The sequence below is a fragment of the Cygnus atratus genome, chromosome Z (assembly GCF_013377495.2).
Source record: "Cygnus atratus isolate AKBS03 ecotype Queensland, Australia chromosome Z, CAtr_DNAZoo_HiC_assembly, whole genome shotgun sequence".
NCBI classification, from domain to species: Eukaryota; Metazoa; Chordata; class Aves; order Anseriformes; family Anatidae; genus Cygnus; species Cygnus atratus.
In genome coordinates this window covers 37102609-37116772 of record NC_066396.1, presented here as the reverse complement: position 1 = coordinate 37116772, position 14164 = coordinate 37102609, and the positions used below count along the sequence as shown (strand labels likewise).

The 14164-nt window shown below is 41.7% G+C and overlaps 1 protein-coding gene across 5 annotated transcripts in view; it reads left to right on the top strand.

Moving 5' to 3' along the window:
• The window catches only part of TJP2 (tight junction protein 2), a 65144-nt gene that overhangs the window by 9532 nt on the left and 41448 nt on the right, over positions 1-14164 (top strand). For all 5 annotated transcript variants that reach the window (XM_050716289.1, XM_050716290.1, XM_035558523.2 and 2 more), the window contains exon 2: positions 3676-3796. The gene's annotated coding sequence lies outside the window, so the exon portion shown is untranslated. The remainder of the gene's footprint in view (positions 1-3675; positions 3797-14164) is intronic.

Sequence of the window (14164 nt, the reverse complement as noted above, 5' to 3'; positions counted from 1 at the left end):
CAGGAATTTGCTTGAGAACAGAAAAGATAAACAGGTATATACTCATCAGAAAGAAAACAAAATAGTTGTTCAGTGTTTGCTGGGCACTACTAAACCTGCTGTATGGATGTCCGTCTGCTGTCCCCATTCCTCTTTTTTTTTTTTTAAAAAAAGTGTATTTTACTCTTACCTATGGGAGAACTAACAGCTTGTAAAAGTGGAGAAGAACATTTTTCTGCATGTGTGCAACTTTCCTTCTCTGCTAGGAAACAGGAGTTGCTCATACTTAAGAATTCGGTTTTCTGAGGGGGAAGCATTAATTATTAAAAGATATATCGCTTAAGGGTATTAAATATTCCAACTCTGAAATACAGACCATTCTGGTTTTTTTATATAACAGTATAGAATGCTTTCTTGTACAACACAACTTGAGTATTAGACTTGTCTTGTTCATCACTGTTTCTATCAAAAACTAATAGTGTGAAAAGGGTGTTGATTATATTTCACTCCCACTTGCCCCAGTGTAAGTAGCGCCGATGGATGGGCATTGTCACAGCTTTTCTAGCCTCCCATATTCTTGTTCTGCATTAGAAGGCTGTTTCATTTTTTCAGGCACAGTGCAAGATGCAGCAGGCTTTTGTTCAAGACCAATTATTAGATAAGTTTCTACTGTTTTGGGATAGTTCTGTGTAAGCCAGCATTCAAACACAAGTTTGAAGTAAAAATGTGATTATTTGGCTGTGACTGAACTCAGATTTCTCCTGTAATTTTTCCACAAGAGCACTTCCTCTAACGGTAACAGCAGCAGTGAAAGCAATTCAAACACAGAGCACAATATGACTTTTCAGTTGTATCTCCAAACCCACAAAAACTAGTCTAGAAAATACACTGATGCCAACAGTTTCCAGGCTCTTACCAACACAAGAATTCTGCAAGTTTGTCCTAGGGTTTTGGTATTGTATTAATGAGTAGTTGAGCTTTATATATATATATATATATATATATATATATATATATATAAAAATAAATAAAATCTGAAATCTGCCTGGTAAAAGGGATTCTTGGTACAGTGTATTTGGACATGGGACAGTGGAGTGTCCTAGTCCGTGACTTCCTTTGATTGTTTCATGTAAGTTATCTGCATGCCAATCTCTTCGAATTTTTCGGCCTCTCTTTACATGTTGACAAAAGGCTTACATGATTGCTCTCAATGCTGTGAGGAATTGTGTTGGAAGGTAGCGGTACATTCTTGCAGAATTCCTCTTTGTTTTCAAGTGGGCTTGTTTGGCCAGAGTCGCAGCCTGAAACAAGCCGTCCAAAAATGAAACTAGCTAACTTTAGCACCCATTATTTTTTGTTTTGTAACTCAAACATGGGGTTGCTTCTCTTTCATCTGCTACTGACCATCAGTATCAAAGTGCAAAAGACACTAGCCTGTTAATCTTTGTTTTTCTTTCCAGTGTCCTTAATCAGGCATCTCCTCCTTTCACAGAGAGGTTTAGTTGATACAATTGTTATATATGCCTGGAATTCCAAGCTGTTTAAGATGTATCTGGATTACACTTGGATTTGCTATTCCAACTGTTTCACAAAAGCAGAAAAGCTGTTGTCATTGGACTGTAATCGGGATCCCTTTTATGTTTTCATTAAATCTTTTGGGGAACTAAAGGCTAGTGACAAATTATTGCTGCAAAGTGAACTAAGTTCAAGAAAAAAACACTGATCTTTTTGTAGCTGCAGACTGCTTGTTCTATACAACTGGAATAAGGAAATTAATAATTCACTTTGTTAACATCTGCTTCTCATTCAGCTTCTAGAGGTACTCTCAGGTTCATATAAAAATCAAAATAAGCATTTTAAAAGCATATATATGTTTCTAATAATAATATATAATTATTTTATATATAGATTAACATCATGAGATGGCTTCCAAAAGCTAATACTGAATGTAAGGTGCAGAGATCCTCATCTGACTCCTTACTGCACAAATTCATGTGCACTCCTAACTTAAATTTTTCCTTCACTGCTCTTTATTATTCTTAAGACAAAAACTAGCATTAGAATGTGACGCCAGCTCCAGTGCTATCACTTGAAAGCTGTGAAACGGAAATACATTATTTTGCTAAGGTATTCATTTACATTTCCGTGTCAAAGGCATTATAAAGTATGTTTTCCTATTTCCATTTTTTGCTTGGAATGGTGATTTCTGTGGCAGATGGATTTTTTATAAGTTTTGGCATCTTCACAGAGAGGCAAATTATAACATTAATAGTAGTATAGTTTTAGCTTCCTTGTGTAACTTTCCTACTGCTTCCAAAAGAGTATTTATTCTGCATACAGCCTGGAACAATGAAGACTGGAACAGTGAATCTGATGTTTGTTCATAATGTGTAGCTCTTGTTGCTTTTTGGTGATAATAGAAATTAATATTAAGCATTCTCTTTTTCTGTGACTTCAGAAATCCTACCTTGATTGAAAAGAGTAGCATATTACTTTGAGAAAGGTGCTGGAAGAGTCAGCAGAGATGGAAAACAACATTTTAGCTTGACAATGCGACATCTGGCAAGTGCTTGCATTTGTGGGGTTTTGAAGAAGTTAATGAGACCAATTGTAGCTTTTAAGAATGTTAGATGCTTGAAGTGTCCTTTTTTGAATCTGGGACCTCATTATGGTTGTACTCAGGGAAAAGTGGGTGCTGCACAGAAGACACTTCAATAAAACATGGTGTAGACTGTAGTTCTGCAAAATTCCTTCATTATATTTCTTATGGCTTTCCTGCTATACAGAAGTAGCTATGGATTATTAACCAAAAAAAAAAAACACTAACACTTTTTTTGAAATACAATATGCTTCTAAGGAAGTCTGGCTATATCTTTGAAGGTGGGACACTTTGGAAAGATGCTCTTTGAGAGGAATTAAGGCAATCGAAATGTGCCGGGAAAAAGAAATTTCTAACTGCTAGCTTCTGTTTCTATTCCTGTCAAAAGTCTGTCCTTCACTGTAGTTAAACCACTCGTTTTTCAGTTCTCCTACACAGGATAATGAAGGGCTGTGACGAGGGGTGGGGAGAGGTGCAGCCCTCTGGCAGGAATGCTGAGTGGAAGCTGACACACAGCTTGCGCGGCAGAGGGGTAACGGAGGCCTGTTAAGCAGCCCTGGGAGGGGAAGGAGTAGAAAATGAGGTTGCAATTGGCAAGTGGAGCTGTTAAATTATCAACTGAAATAACTTGAGCGTATGCATCTGTTTTTAGTGAGGTTATACTTAGGACAGAGTGCTGTTATTAGCTTAGCTCTGTACAATCTTGTGTGAACAAAGCAATCGGAGTAAAGAATAAATCAAAACAAAAGGCCCAAATGCCTTAAGGAGAAGACAAGTGCAACAAATGGAAAATAAGCATGCTTCCTGTCTGTACCTTATTTAGCTTGCAAGAATGCATTTTTTTCCTTGCGTGCAGGCCTGTGTGGGCGCCTGATGGGGAACAGTGCTTGACTTGAAGTTCATAGTGTTGCTGCAAGTGTAAAATGGATGGACATCTCCCTCATTCGACACTGCTTCAACCTGACTGCCAGGGAAGCTAAAGCATGCCAAACTAACCGGGGAAATGTATCCTCTTTATCTCAAGGACTTTAGTGTCCCAGGCTTTCAGTCTGTTCTTTTGTGATAACACAAAACTAAAATGAGGCTTTGTTTTTCAGGGAGCACAGTGCTGCATTGCCATCTCCTTGCGAGTGGGACTGGGAGCACAGCTGTACATCACACCCGAAGCATCTCACAGCAAGTAGACCAAGACTCTCAAAAATCAACATTCCTCACAAGGTAGTGGTCAAGTTACATCCGTAAGAACCAGTCATTACTTTGAAATGATGGATTCTTGTCATTCTCTGTCTGTCACGTTCATTCTTTAAGCTATGCTTTTAAAAGGTTTTATGAAGCAGTACTCACTAGAGTAAGTAATATATTGAAATCAGAACTAGTTCTTCTGGATTTCCGTAGCAACTTAAAACAAGCACACGCACACTTACTGAAAGCTTGATGATGTACCACAGGCCTCCAGAAGAGGAGAGACTTCTGCAATGAACTCAATATTGTGCTAAAGTTATGCAAATACTAACGCACAGGCCTGGACTAGTTCATCTCTTAGCTAAACATTGGTAAAGAATGGATTTAATCTATGGTGGTGTCTTCAGCAAATATAAATATTTAGCGTGGGTTTGGGAATAAATAAATTACTTTAAGCACAGAGGGTAATATTAATGGGAATTGCTTAGTGACTCAGTAGAGTCCTGGGAAACAGAATAGCCACACACAAAGAGAGTTGTTTTGCTGCATATTTTCTTATAGTACATCATTAAGGTAAATATAATCCTTTTGGCATCTTAATCTTACACTGGAAATGTTTTCTCAAGTGCTTCCAGAGAATATAAAATGCGTACTTAGTTTTTATGTGTCAGTCAAGCACGCTTGGCTTGTTTTTGTAAGTCATTAACAGATGACAATTTTAAGAGAGCAAACGATCTTTATGTTGGTTTTATGAAGCTAAAATTGACTTATCTTTCATTCCTGAGAGATGAATAGCTATTGCTCCTTTAGTTACTTACTTGGAAATGTGGGTATTAATTGGTCTTCCTAATTTGTGATATACTTAAACTAACAGATGAGTGGCTTTGGTTAATGTTCTGGGAGTAAAGGGAGAGGATGCTGGTTAATAAGACTCTAAAGACATGATAGAAAGACCAAACTAAAAAGGAAAAAAAAAAGATAAGATGTTGGCATTATATAAGATAACAAACAAGCAAGCCCTGTTTTGACAGGGAGCTGTGTGGGGGAAAATATGACGTGAAAATGTCACTGAAGCATGGATAGGCAGGAATGTTCTAGCTGGGTTCTGTAGCAGACTCTTTAGCACTGTTCCCTTGAAACGAAAAACTTTCAAGTTGAATGGTAAGCAAGCCTTACAGCAGGGAATTTGGGTACATGTAAGCGCAACTCTGAAAAAGATGCTTCAGAGGTTGCATCCGGCCACCCAGCTTGTGAGCTTCCAGGAGTCACAGGATAGGCAAGCAAATGAGTGGGGTGGCTGTGTCCATCTGCTTTCTCACTGATGGTTCTTCTCTCTCTTTTTCCCTGGACTCTCAGTCTAGGGGGACTGATTTCAAGCTAATTCCAGTCCTTCCTGAAAAGCAGCACCCAGAAAGTGGTCACAATACCTCAGTCTGTGTGCGACCTTGCTATTACTAAATAGGGCTGCAGAACTGCTTTTGTTTCTTAACGAGCTCTTCAGCAGGAGGTTTGCCAGTATAAATAGGATAGGGAGAGGCAGAGCTTTGAAGCAGAGCTTTAGTGCTCTAAAGAACGAACTTGGCTGAAGAGCTGCTGTCTGGAGCTTTGTTTTTTAAATTAACCTCTGTATCAGAAAAAAATGGACAAGAATGTTTTGAGTATGTTATGTCTTGTGCATTCTGCATATTTTTACTTGTTCTTAATAAGTATAATGAGCTGCATGAGAAATGGATCTTTCTTTTCTTTACTGTGCTGTCTTAATTTGTGCCATAAGAATTGATTACCATGGTAAAGTTTTTGATGTTGTAAGGGCTTGACTTCTAGTGAGGGAAGGCAGATAAATTGCTAAAAGCAGAAGATTGTTTCACTGCTTTGCAAGGAGCAGTCAAGGAAAATGGAGGATAGAGGAAGGAAATGAGATGTAAGCAAAATGAGCGTTCAACCAGAATGTGCTCATGTGGTGCCTCCTGTGTAAAATGAGCAAGTTGAGGGCAAAGAAGAGAGATTCTTTTGAGTGTTGATATGCACTTTTGTATGATGTTCGAAGAGAAACACAGTGCATGTTTATGTGGTTTGACTTTGTTTAAACTACTTTGTTTTGTTGTTTTAGAATAACAGTACTAGCTTCTTAAATTAATAGAGGTCGAAATGTATATGCCAGAGGAAGTTGTTTTAATTTTACTTACTCTACTGGTAAACTTATTTTATTATAAAGGATGAGAGAGAAGGTTTGAGATAGTCACTGCTACATCCCGGCATCACGCTCTAGCATTATGTCACAGTAGTTCGTTTGCTTACCAGTATACTTTTGAACACACTGTACAGTTTAAAACATTGCAGAGAAGAAAATGTATTGTGTAAACATGCTTAGGATAAATAGAAACTGTATTTCTTTATTTTCAATGCTATCATTTTTGTTAGTGCCTGTTACCAAATGCCTTTGCTGTTTTGATTTTATTTATCCTGTGAAAGGTGCTATGCATCTATCTACTAATTCACACGTTCTTTTCAAAGACAAAGCAACATAAAACAAGCAGTGTCTTCTGCTGTTTTTCAGCAAAATAAACCTCTGGAATCTTTGTGTGACATCTAGCAGACTTGATGACCAAGATTGCAAAACCGTTGAGAAAAATATACTATAAGTTACAGAAATTATCAGTAAGAAATATTGTAGTACTGTTCCTAGTCCTAGTTGTTGATCATGTAACAGATCTGTCAGAGTACTTTTTTTCCTGTTTTTGTGAACTTGAACTTCATTAGCTCAGAATGACGCTGCATCTTACTCTAAATCTTTACCAAGGTCTTTTAAGCTTTGTTGATTTGAAATTTCTAGGTTGCAAAATGTCTAAATCTGTATGTCTAGGTTGCAAAAAATAAAATCCCACATGAAGGTCAAAAGAGGTGGCTTAGTGAGCCGCGAATAATTTTGTACTGGTTATTACCTCAGAAAAAATACATGTGGAGCATGGGATACAGTTTTAAGTGGGGCAGTGTTTCTTACAAGGACACCTATGCTTTCTAAAATAAGAGCCTCGGAATTACTGCTTTGGAACATGGAGAGCACATATATTTCTGCATCCTTAACAGTAGATCAGAGGTGGCCAACATTCCTGACTCTACAAGCTGCATAGCTTGTAGCTCCAACCTCTCTTGTTTGAGCTTTTGCTCATTGTCTCCTGTCCTCCAGCCATGTGCAATGTTAAGAGCCCGGCTGCATCTCCTCGATCCCCTCTCATCGGTGCTGATGGGCTGCTGCTCGGTGCCCCTGCAGCCATCCTTTCTCCAGGCTGAACAAGCCCTGCTCACACAGCCTCCAGCTTCAGGGTCAGTTCTTCAGCCCCACCACCTTGGTGGCGTGCCACTGGATTCACTCCTACACACAGTAACAAGTGCCAGGGCAGCATTTCTTGCAGCATTCCCATCCCCTCAAGACAGATTAAGATCACTGTGCCATTCATGTAGTTTAACTGCAGTGTAGAGCTGTGTATTTGAACCATATGTATGTCCTGAGCAGGTAGAGAGTCAGAGGTCACCTACCTACACATCCTGTAATCCTGAAGGTTGAATCTGTTAGGGCCTAGCTCGCTATATAAAGAAGCGGGCATAATTGGATTTATGAACCATTTAAGTAGGACTGGGCTGACTGATTTGTGTGATTTTGCAGACTGATGACAAAAAGCAGTCTAAAGAGATTGGAAGGGGGAAAGGCTGTTTGGCAACATGGTGTTTTTAGAAACTTCTACAGTGCCTTTCATTAAAAGATCATGAACACTTGCTTAAAAACAAAAGCAAAACTGATGTCTGTGTTCAGACAGTTCAACAGCTGGACTAGCAGCGTACATTCCCAGTGTCTCTTACTGAAAACAGTTCCCACTTCTTTAAGCTTGCTTATTTGACATGCTGTCTAGCACTGTTAAGTGTTGAACTCTGCTTACAAACAAATGACTAAATATGCATGATTGTCAGAGGGGCCGCTTAAAAGGCTTGATTGGAGGTGTGGAGAGGATGGGAAGGAAGCAGAAAGCACCTATGTCACAACACCATAACCGCTCGTGATTGCTGCAGGCAAATTGCTGGACAGCCTTGCTTGGTTGGCAGGAGTAACTGGGAGGCCGCTGCTTGTTTTAAATTTGCATCCTGTCATGTAATGGTAAAAGGGTGTTCCTTCTGCTGATGGTAGAAGCAGCACAACCACTACATTCACAGTAAAATTAGATAATTTCTGGAATACATCCTAGGTTTTACATGACTCAAGCTGCAGAAGCAATCTCTTTAAATTAGCGCTACACAGACTGTGGATTGAATCTGATCCTAGGCAAACAATGTCTGCCTTGATTACTTAAGCTGAAAGTCTCAGTAGGAAAATGTGGTCATTAAAAGTTATTTCCATGCTTCTCATACAATTAATAATGATTAGTTGTTCCATGGAAGTTCATAGTAAACTCTCTGAACAACTATGTAACATTTCATGAAATCCCTGGAATGTAATACTGCTTTTACAGTTGTTGCACATGCAGAATCGCTGGTCCTAAACACTGCTGAGGACAGAGGTGCACATTGTTAGCCTGATTCATGTAATTTTGACATGGTATTGGTAACCAGCCATTACTTTCCATGAAACAGCATCCTTTCTAGGACTGACTTCAGTTGTACCTAGACATTCTCTTTGAAATAGAAGGAGTGAAAGATGAATGCAGCCCTGCCTCCAGACACTCACTCTTGAGCATGCAGAGACCTGCATAGACAGAACAGACTGTCGTGCTGGGTCTCTGGCTCCTTTTCTGCTTGTGCTGCTGTCCCAAGCTAATTTTGGCTAGATTGCACATATTCTGTGTAGTCACTCATGATCGATGGACAGGGTCTTGTAGCCTTCAGTACAAATAGTCAGGAAGAGAAGGAGTATCTAATTGTACACTTAAAGATGTGCTTGTTTGAGCTGTGATTTAGGTTTGTGTTGTTTTTTTTTCTTCCCTATAGCTTACAAGGGAGGAGAATGGGGATGCTGTCCTCCAGTGGAATAGCTGTTAGGTCAACTGGGTGCCTCGAGTACCTGCTCTCCTTTTCCTGCTGTAGGAGTCCTGTAACTTGTGCCAGAGGAGTAGTTCCTGCAGCTCTTGTCACTGGTTAAACTGTACTGTATCCTTCCATTTCTGGTTTCAGTGGCGGCATCATCTCCTCCTAAGGCCCAACCACATACCCACCTTGGGAGGATAGCTCCATCAAAGGGAAGAAAGTACCCAGGAAGGCCTTGAAGTCTGTTCTCTGTGGACTAACTGTAGGATGAATAGCTTGTAAATTGTGATTGCACTGATTGTCACATCAGTATGGGCATCTGGGCACTTGACCAAGCTCTAGTGTGAGCCTGAGCACTAGGAGTCACTGCTCACTCTTTCAGGCTGTTACAGGACAATTTATCTGCCTGTTGTGGCAGGGTAGCTGTTTGGTTTGAGAAAAGAAATAAAAAATCAGAAAAAGTTACATGCCCACTATACTCTTGTGGACAAACATAGGAAATATTCTTATAAGCCCAAATGAATTGTTTTCCATCTGTTATTGCAGGAAATTGAGTGGAGACAAACTGATAGGCCCTTCCCAGGTGATGATTTGTGGTAAAGGATTAAAAACAAGTCTGTTTTGCTTGCATAACTGTGGTCAGTTCCTGCATTTGTGTTGCACTTACCTCAGGCTAGCGAAGTGTGTTAACCATGGTGGCAACCTTGCAGCTCAGGGAAGTGAAGTCAGATAACCTCACTGTTAGTGTTAACACCATGTTGCTTTGATAGTCACAAAACACGATAAAATGAGGCTTTAGGCCAAGCCATGGCTTTTGCATGGAATGAGAAGTAATCCTCCTTGGTCTTGTCATGGGACAGGCTTACATTGCTCTGCCTGCACCCCCAAGGGGGCTGTGTCAAGGAGGGGGGCTGGCAGAGCTGGCTCTTCATCCCCTGCCAGAGCCTGTGTGGAGGGAGGCAGTTGCAGGTGGCTGGTGCCGTACTTTTTGCTGCCATGAACTTGATATGTGTGTGTTAAGAGAATGCGTTAGTGATCTAGTGGCTTCTCCTTTCCCTGTCCCACTTTGTGCCTGTCAGCTGTTTTCTTTGCAAAAATACATTGCCATCAGGCTGAAACTATACTTGCTTTTAAAGCTGTCTACTTATCTGCAGCAAAATTCTACTGTATTCTATCAAAGTAAAAACTAGCCCATATAATTGTCATCATGTCCAGTCATTTCAGGGAGGTGTGTACTGGGTAGTGGCCTTCCCTGCTGAAGCAGTGGCATAATGTCCTATGCTGATACTGCCAGCCTGTGCTAGCTTTTCAGAAAGCTGTCTTCAATTTCAGAGATATGCAGAAGTGCTCAGCAGTGCCTAGAGCAGGTTTGTCTTGCCCTGCTGCATCTCACGAAGACATTCTTGAGGCCAGATGCTGTTCTCGTATCTCACTCTACCCCATGCTGCTCTTGTATCTCACTCTGCCCCATTTATGTGAGGAGACTGGCCTCTGTGCTTCATTTTCCTAGTGACCTTGATGTTTGCACATATACTGGACTGCTAGTACTTCAACAGAAGTTGGGTGGTGTCAGTTACTTGTAAAACTTGAGGGTAGGAACCAGATGAAAGAAGAGCCAACTTAATGCTTTGGCATTTTCCTGTCTTTTTCTCTCCAAATTTGAGGGTAAGCCACACAGAGTAACATGCTGTTTGCATTCTTTTTTTAAAGTGTTGGCTTAAGAAATCTCTTCCCTGATGGTTTGTCCTCCTTAATTTCTTCCTTCCCAGAGTTGATTCAAATATTGACTCATCCACCCAAAATAATGCAGCCCCAGGATGACAGTAGCACTGGGAAAAGAATCCGTGTCTGTGAATACAACAGTGCGGCTGAACTTCTGCCAGTCTTCTCCTTTTTAATGCCGAGTCATTTCTGAAAGCCCTTGAGAATACTGTTACCTCAAGAGCATGTGGTTTTGTTTTTTTTTAAATGTAATAATGGCCTCAAAAACAACATGGTCAATCCAGCCTCTGAATTAACTGCAGCACTGCTGTATTTGGGACAGATATGGAAAGATTGTTAGGTGATGGGAGGGTACCTGATGGAGGCTGTGGGGTTGGGGATGTCAGCAGGTGTGGGGGGTGCTTTCTTTCAGGAAGCATATGGACCGAAAAGGTAGAAGTGATGGGTGCTTTTCTGCTTGATAAAGCAGGTCTGTGGGTGCCATCCAAAAGCTTTGCACTACTTCCAGAAATCCCACCCAGGCCTGAACCCAGGACATCTCTAGTTTATCCCGTGACACGCGTCAGCTACTGGCAGCTGCCAAGGGCAAGAAGACAAGAAATATTTTTGTAGAGGGAGAATAACAATTCTTTTCATCCCAGGGAGAATGACAATGTCTCTTCGCCTCCCTGGGGCCTCCGCAGGCCGGATTGGCCGGCGGCTGAGGGCGGCTGGGCCCCAGCGGTACAAAGTCTCTCTGTGGCGGGCTCCTCAGTGCCGGCTTTGTCCCTGCCGGGCTCTGGCCACCCCCGCCACCACCTCCCCTCGGCTCCCTCCAGCCCTTCCTGGCGGGGGTGTGCGGGGTGGTGGGCTCGGCCATTATCGCCCGTGGCAGCGGGTGGCCTGGCCATGTCACCATGGGAGCGACGCAGGGCTCCGCCGGGAGAGAGCCACGCGGGCCCGCTGCAGGGGAGGAGCAGGTCGGTAGCCTCCCCTTGCCTGCCGCGCACATAACGGGTGCAGCGGGTGTTCGTAGCTGCTATCGTGGGCCCTGGTGTCCCGCTTAGCAGCACACGTGCAGCCGACGTGGAGGACTTGCACAGGGTGGGCTGGAGGATTGCTGGGTCACTCTTCACCCAAGCTGGCCAGCTGAGGCTGAGAGACCGTGGAAATCCCGTTTTCTGTGTTTTTCCACACACCCCCAGTTAAATCGGAGCTGGGAGGTTCAGGCTGGTGAGCAGAAGTGAAGAGTGTTGGGGGCACGGCTGCGTGTGGCATAGCTGGCATGGGGCGCTGCCTTCTTCCTTGCACTGTGGGAGGGCAGGGGCGGAATTTTGTGTCTCAAATGTTGGTTGTGCTCAGGGGGCGTGGGTCAGCGTTTTAACCAAAAATAATCCTGCTTTTGTGGAGAAGCAAACTCCACAGTGTAAAATAAATCAATCTCCTCTTCTCCCGAGCCCCTACTAATAGTCTTTAGAGGGCTGTGTGCTTTAGTGGGAAAACATGCTTTCTGACACCTGTCTTGTAAGGGAAGCAGTTGATATGCTTGCAAAGCACCCGAGGGTGGTGGAGGCCGCCTGGCAGGATGGCAGACCTGGTATGGTGCGCAGGCAGAAAGCAGAGCTTGCCTGTGGTCAGCCCACCATACACACACGTCCACTCTGCAAAAGTGTGAGTGGAAACCATGGTAAACAACAGGGTTTTTTTGTGGCTTCTGGAACAATTAGTACTGTAAGTAAACTGCTTGTGTATGGTGTTTCTCTGTGTTAACTGTAACACATGCTAGGTGGGATATGGGTATTTATTAGCCTGGAGTGAACTACCTATTAATACTTTGTGTGTTTGTTTGGGGAACAAAAGAAGTCCTACAGAAAGGTTTACCCAGTCAGTCTGGGTAACCGTCCCACTCCTATTCCACCCATCTTGTTCTGTGGTTTTCCTCATCTGCTGTGTTTATCCATTTTGCCTCTTCTGAATCCATCTTGTTGGCTTTTTGATGTGGTTCCCGTGGTGCTTGAACACTTCTGTTGCTGCAGTGCATCTAATAAGTAGCTGTGTGCTGGTGGTTCTGTTGAGAGAAATTTGGCATGAAGTACCCACAGCAGTAGGTTTTGGTGACTTGCTTTGAAGGGGTTTTGCAAGAACGGGTTTGAAGCATGTTGACCCGAGGTGAGCGGAGAGGCTGACACTGTGCAGTTACCGCCTGAGCTACAGCAGAGTTGCTTTTACAGATAAACACTTTAGAGGGCTATTGTTTAAATTATACTCACCATCAATTTATTTCAGTGAATACTTGAAAAATTGAATTGTTTCCAAAGTGGAAGACTTGCAGTGTATTTCAGCACAGGGTGGGTTGGTAGACCTGTTGCCAGTCTCTTTCTCCTTACCTCGAAATGGCTGGTGCTTTTTGGACCTGATTCCGTCAATGTTGGGTGGCAGGGTTGGGGGGGAAAGCTGTAAGCCCTTAAGAGTTTGGAATTAGTCTGTTTGGGCTGTGAATTCAGTGGCAGTGTCTATATTAGCAAAAAAGGGAGCTCTGGCTGATCTTTTCTCCTTCCTATTATTGTTAGAGATTGTGAAAGACCTAAAGTTTCTTAAGTGTACTGAACGTTCGTGGTGAGAAATTGTAAGTGTGGCTCCTCCAATGGTTATATTCTTTATATTATGGTTATTAAAGTCCGTAATTCTGTTTCTTTTATAAAGACAACAATTTTTTCATTATTTTATAGAAGACAGAAAATGATCTAGCGAGATACTACAGCTATGACTTCTAGTTTCTGCTATATTTTTTTAATGAGACTATTCCAACAATATAAAGTTCGAGACTTTATTTCTAGGAATTCTGTTTTTCACAGCTTATGGTTATTAGAAAGGTAAGGCACATGCAGATTTAACTGACACTTGAAATGTTTTAAAGAGCCCTTCATGTAGTAGAAAGTGGTAAGTTACAGTGTTTTCTTGGGAAGCTAATGCCATTGATGCTGCAGAACTCTTTTATGAATGAAGTGAGCTGTATATGGCTTAAAAGCCAAATAATATAGCGGAATTCAAGGCTGTGTTTAAAGTGCAAATGAACTTAAAATCATGTTGTATTTTAAACCTGTATTTGGAATGTATTTCATGTCATCAAAATGAAGAACTTGACAAGAATTTTGTGTGACCCAGGCTGATCACAGACAGGGACTCAAGTATCTGCCTTAAGGCAGAATTATATTCCCAAACACATCTTAGATGGAATGTACAATGGAAACTAATAAATGTATGCAATTACATTTGATGCTATGCAAGAATAAAGTCTCATCTAACTTCCTTAACAGTGAGGGAGATGCCTTCATGAACCCTCCAGGCACCTCTATCCAGTAACTTAAAACTACAATGAAGATGAAAATGCTCCTTAAAGGCCTGCACTTGTAGCAGTTAATTTGGCAGGCAGATGATTGTCAGCAGCTTTCCAGGTGTGTGTGTTTGTGCCTTCTATCACGTCCTGTGAAGCAGAGAGCAGTATCTTTTTACATACTCTTCTGGTGGAGTCTCTAGATTTGATTAACAGTGCTTAGTGTTTTCACTACTGAATTTTCAATATATGATTCTTGTTTAAAGAAACAAAACACAGCACCAAAAAAAGAAAGCTTTGCAGAACCACAGCTCTGATCTAACAACATCCTTATGTATCTACAAGAAATGATACAC